The sequence below is a fragment of the Lissotriton vulgaris genome, chromosome 11 (genome assembly GCF_964263255.1).
Source record: "Lissotriton vulgaris chromosome 11, aLisVul1.2, whole genome shotgun sequence".
NCBI classification, from domain to species: Eukaryota; Metazoa; Chordata; class Amphibia; order Caudata; family Salamandridae; genus Lissotriton; species Lissotriton vulgaris.
The window spans coordinates 72635930-72657862 of record NC_141699.1 but is presented as its reverse complement, the minus strand read 5'-3'; the positions used below and the strand labels follow the sequence as shown (position 1 = coordinate 72657862).

Below are 21933 nucleotides of genomic sequence, written 5' to 3'. Positions count from 1 at the left end.
ATACTGTACTATTTTAGATTAGACCAACAACTGCAGGCTTAGAGGTCCTAGGTTTTCCTTTTGAATAAGAAAATTACTTGTGCATGGGAATCTATTTTGGCATGCAGCGAGACATCAGTTCCTCATGTCCGCCCTGTCCCTCCTACAGCTTGTCTAGTCACTCAGTTAATTTCACTAGTTATGGTCCCAGAAAAGTAACTTTCAGAATGTTTGTATATAGTCTTGGCTAAAACTAGGGATGTCAGGGTGGAAGCAGGGAGGAAGGCTCTCCTAGTGGTGAGGCAAGTGTTTCAGAACTTGAACCTGACCCCGTCCTTTCCTGGAACTGTTCCTAGTCTACATTTTGACGGAAATGGGGTTGGGGCTATTTTTTCCAATCTACCCATCCCCTCAGGATTGATCCCACCTTCAGATTAGTCGGAGATGGGTGAAGAAGTGGCACCAGCCTTTAATGTTTGGGAAATTGCTTCTGAGTCTCTTCAGAAAACATTTATATTGCACTTCAAGATCTTTTTTGGGGTTGTTTGAAAGGCTCAATACGAGTTCCAGTACTGACAGAGAAAATTAGGCTAAATAATTACTTTATAGAGTCACAGCATAGTGCTTCAGAAAAATTGGAAACGTGCTTTCTGGGCAGCAATAAGGAGGTCTCCAATGGCAACTGTAGGGGCTGTGGAAGTAAGGTTGTTGTTGAATCCTAAGAGCTGGAAACCAGCAAGAACCACACCCGGGGGAACAGGTAGCTTCTGACAAGAGGATAGTATTAAAGATATTGTCCAAGGTTGACATGTGAAATAAAACCATGATGTCAGAGAGAGAGAGAGTAAAAGCAACCATACAGTGGTACTCCAACCCCAAGCAAGGCTGAATTTAGTAACAAATGCAAGGTATGATAGCCAGTGCAAGGAATAGCCTCTGCTGTCCACAAAGGGCAGCCATCTTGACCCAAGCAAAACCTGTTAAGCTGTCTATGTAAAAGATAAGAGCCCTATTCACTGCCATAGGGATGTGACTTTTCTGCATGGGAGGCAGGATTTAAAAGAAAGAAAAAAGGGGGGGTTGAGGCAATATGGATTGATGAAAGCAGAAATTCAGTATTACTTCAATGACAAAGATGGACTGGATTCTTCAAATTATCATGTTTTAATGAAATGTTAAGCATAGTTTATATTAGCACAGAAGGCCCAAACATCCCTAACATCTTGTTTCTCCTAACCAGTTTAGGTAATTCATAGTCACTGTTGTTGGTCTTAACCAAAGCTGTATTGTCTTCAAAATGAACATTAAAGGCCTTTAAGGAATATGAATGGCCCTGCATATCAGCATAGGAAACCAGGTCTCTTAAATCTAAAGCATGGTCAATTGAACACCCCGCCTTAGCAGGTATGCATTCATAACCATGGTATGAGATGCAAACAGCATTTGAAACTGGAAAATATTTCATTATTCTCCTGTCTTTTGTCCGCCACAAGAACTATTGCAGAGTGGCCACAAAAAGCATTAACGTGCCTTCTAAGTTCCTCAAGCGCCAACTCCATTGGTCCTCGATCCACTCTGGCAGAGTTCTCATAAGCCTCCTATTGGGTATTCTGAATACACTAAATGTGAATGGCAGAACATTACAAAGGGTAGAACACTGTACAGAGAAAAGGAGATCTGCTAAACAATCAGACATGGCTTTACAAAAAGTGCAACAATTTTTGTGAATAGAAATCGGTATCTCCCTGCAAAGCAAAAAAATAATAATCATAGTTTGTGTCTGTCTGTGCCCCATATATTAGTAAATTTCGGAACCATAGAAACTTTGGGTTTGTCAAAGTTGATTTACATATCCAGACTCTGTATGTTTGTTACTGCTGTGTTAAAAACCTACCTAAAGTTAACACAGGAGGGCAAGATAGCGGCCGCGCGAATGGCCGTGTGAGTGTGCGCTCCTCACCTCCGCAGAAAAAGACGCCAGGGAAGCCGTTTACCTGCCCCTTTTACGTGCAGGCTGAATGTCGTTGGAACTTGGACTGGTCTAAGACCTTCTAATGCAGAGAATCACAGCGTGGCGTGGCTGTGACCCGATGGAGGACTAACTTTGACGGCTTGTGTTTGTTTGTTTCCCCGCGGGATTGCGATAGCGTGTCCCACGGAGCGTGGGGCGGGCACTCCAGCCCTTTCAGCTCGGCGGCTGCTGTGGTGCTGGACGGCCTCGAGGGGCGTGCGACGGAGAACTGCTCAGGTAACGTCTTGAGACGGCCGGCATAGGAGACGGCTGCCGGCTGGTGTTTGGGGGGGGGGGGGAAAGGAACTCCTTAGTGATACTTTGGTGCGGGATATTTGTTAGATACATCGGTAGCGCTTTATTACTGAAGAGCCGCGGGATAAATCATGGCCCCAAAGGGCAGAGGCACGAAAAAAAACGGCACCAACGTCAACGCCGTCAATGCTGTGAACCCGAATGTATCAAGCACGATTCAAGCCTTGAACCCCCCTGACCTCACAACTGGCATGTCTGGGGACAGCACCGGATCTGTAACCTGAACTGCAGCGCCTACTAAGGCTAGTCAAGGTGAGCCACGGGCAAATGCAAATCCAAATGCGAATGGAAGTGGGAAAGGCTCTAAAACCCCTGTTAAACATGCAATTTTTTTTAAGAAAGGCGCCGCGTTTAGTGTAAAATCTGCTACTGTGATAACATCAAATGGCAACTCTGGTAATACTGGGATTATGAAAGGCTCTGCTCCCCCTAAGTGCATTATCAGTGTAGAGGCTGCAATGAATAAAACACGCCGAGTAGTAAATGAGGATTTGGCTGATTCGGGTCTGCAATTTCAGAGGGCAAGTTTTATTCTATGCCAGATCTCTCAGTTGTCTCAGAGGATGACTGTAACAGTTTGCCAGGTGAATGGGGGGGATGAGGAGGCACTTACAGGGGAAGACGAGGATGTGGACACAGAGCAGCCACCTATACAGGTCAAGGGTTTGGTTGATTACCAAGATACTGTCAGATGGAAAATTTGAGGCAGAGAGTCTAACACAAGTGATGACTACCCTTGTACAACCCACCTGGGAAGGCGAGGAACGTGAACAGCAAGAGCAAGCGCAAGGCCAGAATCAAGGTCTAGGAGGAAGAAGCTAACGGGGTCACTCTGGATATATTTTATAAGAGCATTATGGCACATAGGGCAGAGACCAAAGCTGAAAGTAACCGTACTCCGGGATCAGTCCGGAAACTCCAAAATACCATGCGCCGAATGGCCAAATCTTTTTACGAGCTTACTATGAGTGTTACAGAAACGGAGGAGCGCATTTCCAGTGCCGAAGACTCATTGACAAAACAACAAGCGGCTATAGAGACTCTACAGGCGACAAGAGCAGATGTGGAATGGACATTGACTGACTTAGAAAACCGCGCAAGGCGCAATAATCTATGAGTTTTAGGCATACCTGAAATGAGAGAAGGGAAAGATGTCCGTAAATTCATTATTAAGACTTTCACAGAAGCCTTCCTCGAGTTAAGCGACTGGCAATGGGAGAATGAGGTCATCAGGGCACATCGATTCCCGTTTACACATAAATCTCATGGAGCCTTAAATTCAGCAGCGGTATCTAAAGCACAGCCACGTGCGATATTGATATGCTTAAACAATTTAATTCTGAGAGAAGCATTGTATGATTTAGCTCGTCCGGATAAGCGTCGCACAGGCAGTGGGTGCGAATTATTTGTCCGCCCGGATTTTTGCCCGTCAACCGTGACACTAAGATGGCAATTTCGACAGCTGTTTGCCATTTCAAGCCAAGGGGGCACAAGTATTCCTCCTAAATCCAGCAAAGCTTAAGGTGATCTACAGGGGGCAACCTAAATACTTCACATCGGAGTCCCAGGCACAAGCGTATCTGAAGACCATAGACACTAACACTTGAGCACCTTAACCTGAGTGTGATAAAGAATTTGGCAATTCTTTTTTTTTTTCTTTTTTATTTATTAGGGATTTTACAGTGCATCATAGGAAAAAAATACAGGTACTAATAAATTAATCCAATCAAGAACAAGAATAGTCCTACATCGGGTATCAACAACAGTACAATAATACAATCCATACACAATAAATAGCTGAATACATCTTATCTTACAATACAAAAACAGTTCATCAAATAAGAGAGAGAGATAAAAGCAGGTAATAGAATAAGAAACCAGTCAAAAACTCCAATAATTACAGCTTATTCTACCTCCAATTAGTTACTGGGGCCCAGATCTTCCTCCCAAACTCTCTTCGTTTTGCCCCTTTTTGTTCGTACAAGCACGATTCGATATTATGGATTCCCAAAAACCTAGAAAGCCACATTTGGAAGGATGGAGCCACCACATCCTTCCACCCTGCTGAAATGAAGATCCTAAGAACGGCCACAGAAATAAAAACGAGGGCTTCTTCCTCTTTCCCCAGCTTTTGATTAAAATCAATGCCCGTAATTGCTAAGGTAGGGGATAGGACGATCTTTTTACCTAGCAGCCCCTCCCAGAGCTTCTCAATCTCATTCTTCACAGGGGTCAAGAGTTTACAATTACAAAACATATGCAATAAATCTGCTTGTCCAGCCCCACATCTAGGACAGGTATTGTCATCCCTCTGACCCCAAGAAAACAGTTTAGAGGGTGTGTAGTATAAATTAAAGACAGTTTTGTAATGCTGGGCCCGTAAATTTGAGGCTCTAAGGATCTTTTTATTCAATAGTAGAGCCAGATCTAAATCTACGTCAGGGTTCCCAAGTTTCCTAGACCATGCTGCTTCCATTTTCTCAACATCGTCTTGAACTTCCAAGAGAAGTATATTATACAAAGTCTTAATTTTTTTACATCCTTTGGTCAAGGCCTACAAAAGCGGGCAGTTATCCTGAGGTAGTGGTTTTGGTCTGAGTGCCCTCAAAGATCGAAGCAGTTGACCATAAACAAACCAATGATTGGAGGGGATTCCGAACCTATTTTGCAGGGCCAGAAAGCTTACAACTACATCTCCATTCATTACTTCTCCCAGAGTCTTGATGCCCAACCCCCTCCAGATTTTAAAAGTCCTATCTGCCCCCATCCTTGAAAAGAGGCTCGAGTTGTAAATCTGTAGGAAAGGATTAATCTTTGGGATGTTACACTGCTTTCGACAGGCCGACCACTCCCGCCAAACACTGTCTATAACCTTAGACCTGGCTTTCTTATAAAATCTACGGTCCACTTCGCAGCGCATTAGGCCCATCGCCTTCCTACCTAACAGCAGCTCATAAATAGAGGGGGGGTTGCTGATCTTCAACATTTACCTCGTTAGAGCATGCCTCTGTCTGAAAAAGTACCGACATTTGTGATAAAAGACAGGTCCAGTGGTACAGCCTTAGATTTGGCAAAGATAGCCCACCCCTTTCTCTTGGAAGTGACAATAAATTTGTAGACCGCCTTACTTTCCCAAATTGCCAGATAAATCTAATACAGACAGATTCCAAGTTTTTAATTATTTTCTCATCCAGGAGTAGCGTAATTGCCCTAAAGAGATATAATATCTTAGGGAACATTGTCATCTTGACAGCATTAACCCTCCCGATCAATGAGAGATGCAGCCCATCCATTCTTCTCAGATCAGTCTCTATAGATTTACAAAGCGGTATATAGTTCTCCTCGACCATTTTCCCTACTGAGGCATTAATTTTCACTCCTAAATAAATTGCTGCATCAACATATCTGGAGTCGGTCTTTACTATATTTTTTGTACAGGTGATTTGTGTATTTGCCTCATTCAATAGATACCCTGAGGAAGCACCAAAGTGTTTGGTGAGCTCAGACAGAACAACCATTGCCTGTTGAGGGTTTGTCGAGAAAACAGCGAGATCGTCTGCGTACGCTAGGATTTTATTTTCGAAGCCATTAAAAACCACTGGGCTTAGCCTTGTGCAGCCCAAAATGGCTTGAATGAGGGGGTCAATGTAAAGAGAGAAGAGGATCGGGGAGCACGGGCACCCTTGGCGCGTTCCTCTCTCTATGGAGAACAGGTCAGACTTCTCACCCATAACTGTAACTCTGGCCCTAGGCTCTAGGTACATTGCCCTGGGTGCTCTGATGGTTTTCTGTCCAAACCCTCTGCCTTCCAAGATACCCCAGAGAAAGCTCCAGTCCACACGGTCGAACGCCTTCTCTGCGTCGAGCAGGATCATGGCCATCTCACCTCCCGTGGCAGCATGGGCGTCAAATAAGGCTATTGCCCTGCTGGTATGATCCGTAGTGTCACGTCCAGGGACAAACCCATGCTGCCAAGGGGAAACAAGACCGCCGATAATCCTGCCCAACCTCAAAGCCCAGATCTTTGAATAAAGCTTAGTATCGGCGTTGATCAATGAGATTGGCCGGTAAGACCCCGGATTCTCACTAGGCTTCCCCTTTTTATGGAATATCACAATGTTAGTTTCTTTCCAAGAATCCGGGATCTGCCCGGTGCATATAACTCCATTGAAGAGATCTATTAACGGCATAACTTCTGGTTCAATACGCTTATACACTTCTAATGAAATGCCGTCTGGGCCGGCAGCCATCCTTGAGGCTAGCTCCTGTAGGGCAGCCTTGATCTCTTTTTCCGGGATATCCCTATCCAGCTCTTCCTGAAGTGCCTTGTCCAGTCGGGGTCCTATATCAGAAACATCATCCACTTGTCTCCTATCCATAACCTCTCCACGATACAATCCCTGATAACATTTCCTGAATACCCTTAAGACCTCTTTAGCCACTGTGAATTCCCTACCACTCTCTACTATTTTGAGGATGACATTTTTTGACTTCTCTTGACGTAATCGAAGGGCTAGGGCTCTGCCTGCATGTTCTCCAGTTTCATATCTCTTAGATCTAGTGGCCTGATATTCCCCTATCGCCTTTTGAGTTATCAATCTCTGCAGTTCTGCCTTAATTGCTGATAGGGTATTATGGCTGCTACTACCATCACCCCCCAAAGTGATATCCTTAATGTGCTCTTCTTCTACTTTTGCTAACCTCTTCACTAAATTCATTTCTTCAATCCTATCTTCACTTCTCAACCTGGCTGCGATGCTAATTGTTTCACCTCTGAATGCCGCTTTAAAGGACTCCCACACTACGTTACGAGAGGAACTGTATCTGTTGGCAGCGAAAAAATTATCCGTCCAACTCTTGATATGAGCTACATATCTGGTCTCTTCCAGTAGCCTCCTCTCAAAAGACCAAGTGGACCTTACCCTTTCACACCTCTCTCTTTGGTATATGATTACTAAAGGATTATGATCAGATATTAACATTGGTAGCCTGGATATGCTGACTCTATTAATTTCAGGGGTAGATATAAAGATGTAGTTCAATTTAGAATATTTCTGGGCTGGATTTGAGAAATAAGTAACTCCAGAACTTTGGGGCTCCTTAGTCCCCCAAATATCCACTAATCCAAGTGAGTCCATAAGTGCGTATATGGCCCTGAAAACCCTAGGTTTACGCACGGCATAATGCCCCCCATTGACCCAGTCTGCAGAGATATTAAAATCGCCACATACTAAGAGCAGTGCAGGCCAACCAGCTAGTTCAATTTCCAAATGGTTAAAGATCTCCGGGTCATCACTATTTGAACCATACACTGCACACAAAGTAAAGCCCATTTCTGCTTCTGCTATAGCCCATCTACCACAATTATCCACCTTTGTCCTTTTCACACCTCCCAAAGATTTCCTGATCAATATAGCAACACCCCTGATTGTAGAGGATTGTGATGAACAGGCGACCAAATCATACCCATTGATAGCCATCGGGTTCCGCTTTGACCAAGGAATATGGGTCTCCTGGAGGCATAGCACATCAATCTTATTAAATTTAACAAAATATGCCAGTCTCTGTCTCTTCCGCCAATCATTTAGTCCACCCACATTCATTGTACAAATTCTAATGCCAGCCATCCTTACTTTTAATTCGGTCCTCCAATTGACCATATATCTTAAGCCTTCCAAGGTTCCTTAGATACCCTTTATATCCAGATAATACAACCACAAATACAATACCATTGATGCAACTTTTTCTCCCATTTTCTTTTTTCTCCCTACCACAACCTCCCACTTCCCTCCCAATCCCCACCCAACCCCTCTACAACCCAACCCCCCCTGGTTACTTTGAGATTATGGAATGACAGCTAGAATGTTGAGATTAGGTACACTGAACGTCAACGGGTGGCTAGAGAATTGCAGTGGCTTAGCTGTGATATCATCAGTCTCCAAGAGATTTATGAATCCAACTTTGATCAGCCAGCTGTTTTAGAACATCTTAATGCTGAATTAGCAACCTGGCCTACCCCAGTAATAGTTTGTGGGGAGTTAAATATCAATCTCCAACTAGACTCATTAGGTAATGATAAATATGTGTATGTAGGTAGGAAACCTAAAGTATATAGAGCATTACAAGCACTCTTTACCTCACATGGATTGACTGACGCCTGGTCTTATCTCAGGGGTGGTAACCCTGGCTATACTTTCTTTTCGGCACCTCACCAGAAATTGGTGCGCTTGGATTATTTTTTAGTGCCACAAAGCTTACTCCATGGCGCACAAATGCAAGTATATCCTCGAGTCACGTCTGATCATGGCCCTGTAGTCCTCTCCATTCAGATAAGCTGCCCTCTTAGTAAGCCCCGGGAATTTACCTTTGACCGTAAGTTGCTGTTAGATATAAAATTTCAAGAGTATATGAGAGAATGGGTTGCAGAGTTCTTTAATTATAACAGAGGGAGTACTGAGAGAGGGATAGTCTGGGATACGTTCAAAGCGGCTTTTAGAGGGGAGGTCCTCAGTTTTGGGTATACACGCAAAAACAACTGCGTGCCAAGCTGCAGGAGCTATACAGTGATATAGGAAAGGTCGAAGAGCGCTTGGTTCAGGATATACGCTTAAGCAGAGATATCCAGGAGTCAGCAGCAGAGGTGGCCCAATGCAAGGCAAAGGTGAATTATCATTGGAGTAAGGAGGCGGCAAAAACTTACGCCACTAAGCATCAGTTCTTATAGGAGTATGGGGAGGCAAGTGGCAGGTGCCTGGCCCAGAGAATGAGAACCAGGGAAGTTGCACAGCGAAACAAATGTATTAAAGATGTAGCCGGGCAAACGGAAGACACTGAGATGGAAATTGTGGAAGTCTTTAGACAATTCTACACTCATTTATATGCTAGAGAAGACTACGACAGTAGTAAAGCTATAGCTCTGTTAGGACAATTTTGTGAGCGAAACTTAGATAGCAAAACTGCAGCTAATTTAGAGGCTCCAATAGAGATGTTTGAACTTGAAGCAGCAATTAAGGCACTACCAGCAGGTAAGGCAGCGGGCCCTGACAAGCTTCCGTTAGAGATCTACAAATCTTTCTTTCAAGTTTTGAAACATGATATGTTAGCCACATTCAGGATGGCACAGACTGGGATTATCCTAAAACGTGGGATGAGGCCAGTATTGTGGTTTTTAGAAAAAAGGGGAAACCTGCAGATCAACCAGCCTCATACAGGCCTATCTCATTGTTGAACACTGACGGGAAAATGTATTCGAAAATATTGGCGACACGGCTCTCAGATGTGATATCCCCACTGGTCTCTGTATATCAGCACTGGTTTATTCCCAAGCGGGGCACAACTGATCACGTCAACCGGGTGATTGCTTTAATAGACTATGCAAACGGTCTGGGAATCCCACTGAGCCATATATTGTTGGATGCTGAGAAGGCCTTTGACCAAGTGTCGTGGGTCTTCTTATGGGACCGGATGAAGTTTCGAGGGTTTGGGCCAAAATTTATCAATTCGATACAGACACTTTATCAACAACCCAGCGCACGGATCTATGTAATGGGGCTACAATCAGCATTGGTTTCAATACAAAGGGGGACAAGGCAAGGATGCCCGTGTTCCCCGTTGTTATTTGCCCTTAACATAGATCCGTTCTTAAAAATGATAGAGAAGAGTCCTCGGGTCCCCCTAGTCAGGATACAACACCAACAATATCGGGTACTAGCGTATGCCGATGATGTTGCCGTGCTTTCCCCAAGGCTGGCTCTGGCAATGCCGGAGATTGAACATCTAGCAGCGGTATATGGCTCGGTATCCAGGTATAAATTAAACACTGCTAAGATCCAGATATTATGTGTTAACATCAAGTCTTTCCCTGATACCCGGGTTCTATCAGAGGTTACATATCTAGGGGTACAGATCAATGTCTCGGCTTCGGCTACTGTAGAATCCAACTGGCAGAAGCTGCTTAGTGGGATTCGTAAACAACTGGATCAATTCGAATGCCTTCATCTGACGCTTGCAGGCAGGTGCAATACATTAAAAATGATAGTACTACCCAAGATTTTATATTTCTATCGTTGCGTACCATTAGAGATTCCCCTTGCATACATTACACAGTTGCAAGCGACCTGTATGAAATTTGTATGGGTTCGAGGAAAGGAGCGGCGTGCCAAAAAGTATATGGTACTGCTAAGGGCGGTCGGGGGTTGGTCGGTACCAGACTTCCTTCTATATTACTACGCTTGTATGCTTCTGCGTATGAATATTTTACTCACAGTGGTAGGACCTTTGGAGCCAGCATACAACCATCAATATATGGTCTGCTATTGGGGGTGGAAGCCAGGAATCGCCTTTTCCCTAATATATATTGGAACTACTATAAACGCATCAGATTCAAGGTGGTAGCGGCTGCCTATAGTCTGGAAGGTAATAAAAAATTACTATAAATTGAAAAGACCTCTATATATATTCCACTGACTGCCCCCATCTTACACCCCAGTATCTGCTGGGACTGTACAGTGGTGAGTTGGCGAATAAGAGGGTGAATTACTGTTGGGGATTTATATACAGGGGACGGCTTAAAGTCATTTAGTCAGTTGAAGCAACAATATCAACTCCCAACTGCACATTTTTTCAAATATTTGCAAATTTGTGAGTATTTAATGAAAACTACTATAAGCATGGTATCTAACGGGGCGTGGCTTGGACGCCGATCGGGATGGCGGCGTGAGCTCGCAGCTCCGCGCGGAATCCCGCTAATTCTCCTGTTTTTCGGGACCCTAGGCGACCCGGAGACGACGTTCCTGCCCTCTGAAGTGTAAGGGGACAGCTGGACGTAATCGGTGAATCGCTGGGGGACTGCTGGCCCCGAGGAGATCGAGGAAGAGGCGGCCGAGGTGTAGTCCGGGGTGTGAAGAAAATGGCGGCGAGGAGGTCGGACGGTCCCGAACTTCAGCCCTGAGTCCGGCTGTCGCCAAGCAGAGAGGGACCCCGCACCCGGCTGCCCAACGCACTGGGATTGGCGGCGCGAAGCCCTGAGACCGGGGGACGCTGCCCGATTCACCCAGGAGGTCAGGGGTTCTCGCCGACCACCGCCCTACGACTCATCCTCCCCCCACTGGCCCAGAGGGGGTGACGGAACGGAGCTCGTCCGCCTGGTCAGTGCTCCTGAGACCATTGGCGGTGACATAGCACTACCCGGTGCCCGGTGACCGGCACGGACCCACGGGGGAACCCACAGTACGGGTGGCCGGCCTTGTGACGCAGCGCCCTGACATGGCGGCGATCGGAGGGCCGATGCCCGGGAGCCGCGAGGGGGACTCGGCGACATCGACCCAGCTGAATGAGAATCCCTCCCCGGAGCCTGATCAGGAACAGCGGCTGAACCGGCGCTTGGATGCCATCCTTGAGGCGATCACCTCCACTAAGGAGGCGTTGCACAATGACATTGCCCAAGTGGCCACGGGCCTGGGGCTGCTACGCGCGGATCACGCGAAGCTGGCGGATCGGGTCAAGGATCATGACCAACTGTTGCTGGACCTGAAGCCATCGGTGGTGACCGCGGAGCACAGGATTACAGACATTTTGGCCCGACTGGACACTCTAGAGCGGAGGGCGGAGGATGCCGAAGGCCGCAACAGGCGGAACAACGTGCGGGTCGTAGGCCTGCCGGAACGGATTGAGGGGGAGGATGCGGTGGCCTACATGGAGAACTGGTTCCGCACTGTGGTGGCGCCGGAGGGGCTTACTCCATTTTTCACTTTGGAGCGGGCTCACCGGGTGCCCGCTCGCCCGCCGGGGCTTGGCCGCCCCCCCCCCCCGACCAATGGTGGTGCGGCTCCTCCACTACAAGGACCGAGACCTCCTCATCCAGCGGGCCAGGATGTCGGGCCCTTATGAGGTGGAGAACAGCAAGGTAACGATCTTTCCGGACTATACGCAGGCGGTCCAGAAGGACAGGGCATCGTTCCTTGCTGTGAAGAAGGAGCTCAGGGAGGAAGGCATTCAGTACTCCTTGCTCTACCCGGCCAAGCTGCGGATTATCATGGATGGCACCACACACTTTTTCCAGACTCCGGACGAAGTTTGGCAATGGCTGGAGTCGTACAGAGCGGGGACGGATAGGACGCACCAAAGTCGGCGAGACCAGCCCAAGCAGCCCCGGGTGCGGCAGTCACAACGCATCAGGTCCCGCAATAGGCGCCAGCGGGAGAAGCGGGAGGCTCAAATGGCGGCGGAGAAGAGGGATGCACTCGCGGCGACGGCGGCCATTACAGGGTCGCGACAGAACAGTGAACGGGCCGAAACGGACTCGGGAGGAGAAGGCAGCAGAACAGGAGAGGAACTTTCGGAGGCAGAGAGCCAGAAGGGGCCGACGGTGACCCCACAGACTTCGGATAATATTTTCTGCGGCTGAGATAGACTTGGGACTAGATCGGGACTTCATGGTAGGGTGATATCCTGTTGCTGGAGGGCGGGTTGCTGGGTGGGGGAGCTGAGTGTATCGGAGGGGATGAAGGGCGGGACGCGGGCTCCGCTAGCTGGGGTCGGCGGCGACTCACCCCCCCTAGGCCCTTAAGGTCGACTGTGGTGGAGACCACAGGGTAAGTGTGCGAGAAGTTGGATCAAGGTTTGGATGGGGGCGGCCATTGGGTTCATGTGCTCTGTCCTGGGGAGTGGGGTTTGGGGAATGTTTCAGTTTTGGGGTTGTTTGGGGGGGGGGCAACTGCATTGGGGGGGCCATGGACCGTTGTTGTTTGATTCGGACTGTACGGAATTGGAATGGGGACATTACCTAATTTGAAATGCCTAACGTGGAATGTCCGGGGGCTGCGGACTATGGTGAAACGTCACAAAGTACATGCATACCTGGTACGCAGGGGGGTTCAGATAGCTATGCTCCAGGAGACTCACCTCACCAAAAAAGAGTGCGCTGCCTTGCAGAAAAGATGGCGGGGCCAGGTTTTTGGCACCACTTACTCAGCGTATGCCAGGGGGGTCTTGATCTGGGTGAGGGCGGGGATACCCTTTCAAGTGCTGAATCAGGTAATAGATCCGGATGGCAGGTTTGTAGCGGTGGAGGGGAGATTGTATGGACGGGATGTGGTTTTCTGTTGTGTTTATGCACCGAACACTGACCAAGGCCGATATTTTGATAGCCTCTCGGGGTCCTTGGCCTCTTTCCTGGCGGGTCCGATAGTGCTAGGGGGGGACTTCAACTCGATTACCGATGTGGCTCTGGATAGGTCCCATCCCCCCCTAGTAGACTCTCCTGTGCGCAGGCTGGCCGCGCACAGGAAGGACTGGCAAGAACAATGGGGGTTACTGGATGTCTGGAGGGAGAGGCACAGGGGAACCAGGGATTACTCCTTTTATTCCGCTCTCCATGATTTACATGTCAGGATTGATTCGGTGCTTTGCGGGAGCTCCCTAGCCCCATTGATTACCCATGCTGAGTACCTTGCTAGGACGATATCCGATCATAACCCCCTGTTGGTGCATATTCAATGGCAGAGGGAGCGCTCAGTAATACCAACATGGCGGCTTCGGCCGGAGACGCTAGAGGATTCTGTGTTCGACGATGCGGTCCGGCAGGGCATTGATAGTTATTTCGGTGTGAATGAAGGAACGGCGACGAGTAGGTCTACTGAATGGGATGCAATGAAAGTGGTGGTGAGAGGGGTGTGCTTGGGCAGGTTCTCGAATGCTCGAACGACTGTGCTGAATGACTTAATGAAAGCGGAGGAAACTTTGAGGGACCTGGAGCGGCGCAGGCCAACTAGGCCAGATCTACAGGCCCAGTTATTGGAGGCGAAGGAAGTGGTAGCCGCGGAGACGGAACGTTTGAGATGTTATGACTATAGGCAGTACATTATCAGGGCACACGCAGAAAGGGACAAGGTGGGTACCCTCTTAGCCAGATTAGCTAGCCCGGAACTTAGGGGTTGCCCGATCCTCAGCATTACTAACGCGCAGGGAGAGATGGTGTACTCCCAGGCAGCTGTATTGGACCGCTTTAGGGGTTACTATGAGGAATTGTACCGGAGTCAGTTGGGAGTGGGGGTTCAGGACATCGTGGAGTACCTGGGGGAGAGGCCGCTTCCGGTCTTGGACGAGGACGACGCGAAGGACCTGGGTAGCCCGATCACGCTTACGGAAATTCGAGTGGCTATCAAACATATGGCCCGTAACAAGACGCCCGGGGTGGACGGACTCCCAGTCGAGTTCTATCAGCACTATGTAGACGCTCTGGCACCCAGGCTGCTGGTGGTGTATACGGAGGCCTTCGAGAAGGGGGCATTGCCTGGCTCCATGCGGGAGGCCTTGATAGTACCACTCCTCAAGCCTGGCCGGGATGCCGCGGACGTGAGGTCTTATCGCCCGCTGTCCATGCTGACGGTGGACTATAAGATCCTGAGTCGCATCCTAGCCACTAGATTGGCCCCGCACATGACGGGCCTGGTGCACAGGGATCAAGCCGGGTTTATACCCACGAGGAGCACGGCGATGAATATCCGCCGCCTGGTGGGAATAATGGACGCCATCTTGGATGGGGAGGGAACGCCGGCGGTCTTGTCCGTGGATGTTGAGAAGGCCTTCGACAGTTTGGAATGGCCTTTCTTGGATGGAGTACTGGAGCGGTTCGGCATGGGCGATGGGTTTCGAAGGTGGACGAGGGTCTTGTACACCTCGGCGACGGCGAGAGTTCGATTGGGCGGCTTGGTATCTGTCGCGTATCCGGTGGGCAGGGGAACACGACAGGGATGCTCTCTCTCCCCTCTGTTGTTTGCCCTGGCGATGGAACCCTTGGCGGTCCATGCGAGGTCAGGCGACCGATACGCGGGAATAGTGAGTGATGGGCAATGGCATTATATATCGCTCTATGCAGATGACCTGCTCCTGTACCTAGCTGACACTTCGGGGGCACTGGTTGGAGCGATGGATCTGCTGTCCGAGTTCGGCCGACTGTCGGGCCTTAAGGTCAATTGGGCAAAGACCTGCGTGTTTCCGCTGAGAGCGGGATCGCCAGCCCCTAGCAGCGACTTGGGTGTGGCATGGGAACCCTCTTGCATCACCTACTTGGGTGTCCGCATTTACCACTCGGCGGCTGACCTTTTGGAGGGTAACATCGGCCGTTGTGTCCAGTCACTACGGGGTAGCTTGTCTTTCTGGTCGACCCTCCCGCTGACAGTCCTGGGCAGGATAGCATTGTTGAAAATGGTGGCGCTCCCCCGCTTCCTTTATTATTTCCGAACGCTACCTGTCTGGATTCCCCAGGGGGTGTTTAGGGAACTGCGGTCACTGATTATTGGCTTTCTGTGGGGGCACGGCCGTCGCAGAATAGCCTTGAGCACGCTACTTCGCCCCAAGCTGGAGGGGGGCATGGCCGTGCCCGACCTTGAGCTGTACTATCTAGCGGCGCAGTTGCAGGTCCTTACGCAGAACGTAGCCAGGGTGTTCCGGGGGCCGGAGGAAGACCGGGGTCGGGGGATACAGCGCCACGTGCTGTCGTACATCATTATGCAGCAACGGCTCGAGTTACGGGCCCTCACCATGGAGGAGCGGACGCTCCGGCTGTGCTGGCAGAGGAGCCTTCGGAGAGCGAGGGCATCGCGGCCTTATGCCCCGGAGATCCCGATCGGGATGTTGACGGCTTTGCCGCACGGAGGGGATTGGTCCCCATTGATGGACTGGGAGGACGCGGGGTTGCAGGTGGTGGGTGACTTGTATATAGATGGGGCGTTGGCGCCGTTCGACGTGCTCCGGGACCAGTTCGGACTGCCTGAGGGGGGCTTCCTACTACACGCGGCTGTAGTGGCTGCCATGCAAAAGCACTGGAAAGAGGGGCTCCTGGAGCCCGCGACGACTATGGCATGCCAATATGTGGTGATGGCGGCTGGTACATTCAAAGCTGTGACGTGCCTCCATAATAGGATGCTGAACGAAGGGCTGGAACCACTCCATGGGCTCAAAGCTAAATGGGAGGGGAGCGTTGGCCGGCCCATACCGGATACGGCATGGGGCCATATCCTGCGACGCACGTGGAAGGGCACCAGAAACGCGCGCTTTCAGCAGGTCCATTTTTATGTGCTCCATAGGGCCTATTTAACTCCAGAGAAACTACAGCGGCACTTTCGGGTGCCGGATGCCTGTTGCCCCCGGTGCTCGTCCCTTGGGGCGGACATGGACCACTTGTTTTGGGGGTGTCCACAACTGGGAACTTATTGGGCGGAGGTAGGGGAACTCCTGAATGAGGTGACTGACAGGGAGGTAGAATTCGACATGGCGGCGTGTCTATTGCTCTGGTTCCCGCATACTAAGCACACCAAGGTGACAAGTAAATTCATAGATCTGGGCCTGATACTGGCTCAAAGGGAAATATCATGGCACTGGAAGGCCAGGGGGGGTCCCTCACTGCGTAGATGGAAGAATGAGTTGCTGCGATGGGCTGACTGCGAGAGCGTGCTCCGGATGAAGCAAGCAGTGAAGTTGGGGAATGAGAGAGCTCTGGATGCGGCGCGTGCATGGGAGTTAGTGGTACAGGCTCTGCGTGATGCTTTGGTTGAGGATGAGGACGGCGAGAACTAAGCCGCTGGACACCGCGGGGCGAACACAGAAGTATCTCACTACGTACTGTAGTGGAACCATCCAGTTCAGTAGAGCGAAGCACACACCTTAGCAGTTGCCAGGGGGGGGGGCGTTGGGGGGGTTAGTTGTAGAGGGGCTTGGGGAGGGCCGGAAGCCATTGGAGGGTTGCTGGTGGAGGCCTTGGAACTACTGGGACAGGGGGTATTGAGTGGCGGGCAGACTGATTGGGTGGGACGGCCTGGCACGAAGGCCCGAATAGCCCAGAGCAGGCCCCGACGGGGGCAACTACGTTGATTCCACGGAGATGGCTGACGGGAATGTTGTTGCGGGTGGGGGGGTAAAAGCAGATACGTAAAACGACCTTCCGCCAGGGTCCCAATGGGACGTACACTGTGTTGTGTTCCTCTCGAGCGATCTGATATGCCGCCCGGCCTCCGGGATGCGGGCTGAATGGCTGTGTACAACTGTGAACTGTCATTGGACGGGGGGAGCCCACAAGTGCACTGGCTGTTTAATTTTTTCCTGCTGTTTATAACTCTGCAATAAAAATATATTTAAAAAAAAAAAAAAAAGCATGGTATCTAACCCTCTTATAGAGGCCAATAAGAAAGGTGCTCTGATCGGAGTACTTTATAATTTAATGCTAGAGGCTATGCCTAATGATTTAGAAGCACAAGTGACTAAATGGGAGAATAGGTTAGGATGTCAAGGAATACCGCTTGAAAGGTCAATTAAACTTGCTGGACGAATACTTATGTCTGCTAACCTTATAACACAACATTATAAAACCTTGTTTTATATGTATCGTACTCCTGACAAAATTTCAAAGTGGGGTGGAGACCTAGAAGGAAAATGCTTCAGATGTAGTGCCCAACAGGCGGATGTAAAGCATATTTTTGGCACTTGTGTAAAATTAGGGGAACTGTTTAGGCATGTAAATAAGTTTCTATCAGAGATTTTGAGTACCCCTTTTCAGCTCTCAATAATGCAGATTTTGTTGGGTATAGACATGGAGTGTGGTCAAGTCGAGCCTAGTGATAATACCGGCTATCTGATTTTTGTTGCTACAGCGGTTCTAAGGCTCTGTATTGCCTCATGTTGGTTACAAAGCGAACCTCCTTCATTTGAAGCCTAGCAAACTCAGTTCTTATTCACTTATAATATGGAATATAATTTGTATGCCATGAAGGAAAGGAGGAAAAAGGCAGTAGGGCAGCAAATATGGGGTCCGGTTAGAGCATATATGGATGCAGAAGATTGATTAATCCTGATTTTCTATGTACCACTTTTAATACCTATAACTGATTTTCCGCAGGATTGTTACGAAATACTGCAGTATGTGGTTCATTATATAATATATGAAACAGCAGATTTAATCTAATTTTGCTTAGGTTTTAAGGCTTGATCTGACTGTACCTCCATATTTCTCTTTATCTTTTCTCTTTTGTTTTTTGAAAAATAATTTCTAGTATACTGGTGCTTGATGACAAGTTGTATGTTTTATTTTGTATTCGTGATCTACCTCAATAAAGAAATTAAAAAAAATAAAACAAGCATTTACAATGCAACGGTTTTGCCTTCGGAAAAGTTAGAGCTATTGGCATTGTAGAGGACAAACTTTTTATTTATGTGTTGGTTTTGAAAACAGATAAATAAATGGCATTGTCATTTACAATGCCAATAGCTTACTCTGTCGCAAATGCGAGACGTATTGCATTTGCACACACACACACCCACACAAGAGCCCCCACACACTCACAAGAGGCCCACACACACACCACACAAGAGCCCCCCACACACACCACACAAGAGCCCCCCACACACACACGCAAGAGCCCCCCCACACACACGCAAGAGCCCCCCCCACACACACACGCAAGAGCCCCCCCCACACACGCAAGAGCCCCCCACACACACACACGAGCCCCCACACACAAGAGCCCCCCACACACACGCAAAGAGCCCCCCCACACACGCAAAGAGCCCCCCACACACACGCAAAGAGCCCCCCACACACACGCAAAGAGCCCCCCACACACACGCAAAGAGCCCCACACGCAAAGAGCCCCCCACACACACGCAAAGAGCCCCCCCCACACACACACACAAAGAGCCCCACACACGCATGCAAAGAGCCCCACACAGAGGTCAGGGGTGGCACAGAAGCAGAGTTTCACCAGCTGAGGCTCGCATGAAGCCTCTAGCATGAAATAGAGGGGGGTAGGGAGAAGTGATGAAAGAGAAGAGAAAATAGAGCATGAAGGGAGAGCTGCGTACGTGGGGGGGGGGATGAGGGGGGGGAGTGGGGTCGAACTTGGCCAGAGGTGGAGGAGGTGTACCCCAGACTCGAGAGAGTGTGTAAAACTGCAGCAACGCTCTGCGCCTTAGAGGCCCTGCCGATAATGGATCGATGGAGCGAGTGTGGGACGGAGGACCCTGGGTGGGGGGTGAGAGTGATGGAGGGTCGAGCTTGGCCGGAGGAGGCGAGTACCCCAGACACAGGGGTGAGCGAGATGCAGGATATGGGTCATTCTACATTATGTAGAAAGGGAGATTTCATTGGCCACTTGGGCTGTAACTAGAAGCACCCATAGGGGATTTCCTGATGTGATTTAGGGATTCCAATGGAGTCGGGTCAAAGTTTTATAAGACCCTCCTTACGCAGCTGCTTGCCCCGCCCTCACCTCGGATTTACCACCATTGACATCATTTGGGCGTAGCAGTTGCTATGCCTGGACTTGCTGTTGCTGCTCTGGTCTCTGGTCATAAAGGCAGCGACAGGAATGGAAAAAAAGTACTTTGAAGTTGTGGGACTGCCATATATCTGACTAAAACGAAAGAAATAAGATATCATGAACTCAGGAATAGGCTTTCCAATACTTAATCAAACTAGTTAAAATTAAGGTTACCAGATGACTTTGTCATCAAAGACACTATGTTCCAATGCTGTGATTTCCATTTACAAATCATTGTTTTAATGTTAGTCCAGTTGAAATGAACCTAAACTAAAATTCCTAAAATGCAAATATTTACTACAGGAAATGGTGCTCCTTGATGACATGAGTTATCAGGGACTTGTGTGACCCGAAATTTGGTGGGACGTTTTAAGTCAGTCCTGGCTTTTCTGCTAACAACTCTTGCCTGCTTTTTTTTTAAAGTTCATACTTATAAATGATGCACAGGAAACTAAATACCACAATAGAAAAATTGTTGAATGAAAAGCCAGGGCTGGGTGACGGATCATATGAAAATGAAACCCATTTGCCTGAATTACAGAACCAAAATAAACTTGTGGAAACCCGGTTAGCACCACAAATGCCCCCATGACTCAAGCTCATAATGAAACGGTGGGTAAACAAAACTATTTATAGTGCAGAGAACCCCACTTTTGTCCTCGGCATCGCTGCACCACAACAAAACAATCTAAAAGCAAAGAACGTGGTTTTCAAAACTATTCACAAATAGAAGGTTCGGAGCGGGAAACATCGAGGTCAACTAGCCAATCAGGATTGACGCACACCCAAAACTTTAGCCAGTAGAATGAGAGAACCTGTGCTCGAGGAGGAGTGTAAAGAGTCTCGTGGCTTTCTGTTTTGGAGGCTGGCTGCTTTAGTTGTATAAACACTAAAAAAGGACAATAAATGTATCCTCAGCCAATAGCACAGTCCGCTGTTTTGAACTAGTGTTCCAAAGCCTTGGTTATATAGAGCTGCCTTGCTACCCCCTCCATTGAAAAATAGATTTTGTGAGAGACTCTTAAAAACGAATAGTTGTTTTCGAGAGTGGCATAATGCAATGGTGTTCGAACATAAAGCTAATAACATTTTGTATTGTGAATTTTAATTTGCTATCAAAATTTAGTAAAACATAAAAGCCTGTTTGTTGATTTCGTTGTTGTCAAGTGTTCTTGCCTAATTCTTTTAGCGAAAGAACTCGAATCTCCAGTTTTAGCTGACTCCGCTACCAGTACACATCTGATGGCTGTCTTTCGTCTGTGTCTATGCCCGCCAATGGTGTTTTGGAATGACTGACTATTAGCTCCCACGTTTAGCTGGTACTTCTCTGCTACATTTAGCTAAACCCGAACAGGGCATGTCTGAGCTAATGGAACCTGCTGTGAGGGAGCAGCGGAAATCGCTGTCTGAGCTACTGGGTGGGTTTTTAATTCATGGAATATTATGAGATGCAGTTATGTATGTATATTGAGAAAATGCTGTCCTTAGTTTGCTTCTTCCGCCCTCACAACCCTGCCTGTGTTTTTCATTGTTTGCACACCCACCCCCGCCCCTAAAGCCGCTTAAGAGCTTCTGCTCTTGCCCCATTCCACTATGCTTTTGTATTTGTTTGATCCCTGGCGCTTCTTGTTGCTCTCCTGCCTGGCAGCTTTCACTTTACCAATCTGTCGTGCTCCTCCAGTCCTTTCTCTTTCACTGTCTCTTCCTCTGCTGCAGGGTCTTGCCCTTATCCTCTCTCTGACGGTTGCTCTCCAGTCCTGAGTACCGGCCCTTCTTATCTCTTCAGTTGCTACTGCACTTCCAAAGACACAAGTCCTAAAACAAGACTGGGATTGAGGGCTGAGATACGGCTAGAGGTGCCCCGTGTGACAGCGGGGACGGGCACTCGTACAGCGGGAGTCACGGGGTGGGGGGGGGGGGAGACAAAGACACGGACAGCGGGAGGGGGGACGAACAGCGGGATGCAACCATGCGGGACCAGCACGATCGAAGAAATGATGAAAAACAGCCATGCAAAAAAAAATAATAAGTACACGCCCACAGTGGACACGTCTTCATGACGTTGCGAAAAGCCTAAAAATCGCCGGAACGCCCACAAATCTGCTCCGGCTATGACTGACAGATCTCTGTTCCAATGGCTAGCCTCCATTTATGGAGCTAGCCAATGGAACAGAGAGGCGGTGACCAAGCCACATACTGTTCTCATTAGATTTCGCCTGCGCGAAATGCTGCTTGCGCAACTTTCGACAGACGAAACCTAAAAAAGTTAACATAAAAGCCAGTGTCCAGTAATGTAATAATTTACAAAAAGTCTAG

At 48.6% G+C, this 21933-nt stretch overlaps 1 protein-coding gene across 1 annotated transcript in view; it reads right to left on the bottom strand.

Annotated features, from left to right (window-relative positions):
• SDF2L1 (stromal cell derived factor 2 like 1) overlaps nucleotides 1–21933 on the bottom strand; it is a 49697-nt gene that overhangs the window by 14492 nt on the left and 13272 nt on the right. The gene's annotated exons all lie outside the window — the stretch shown is intronic.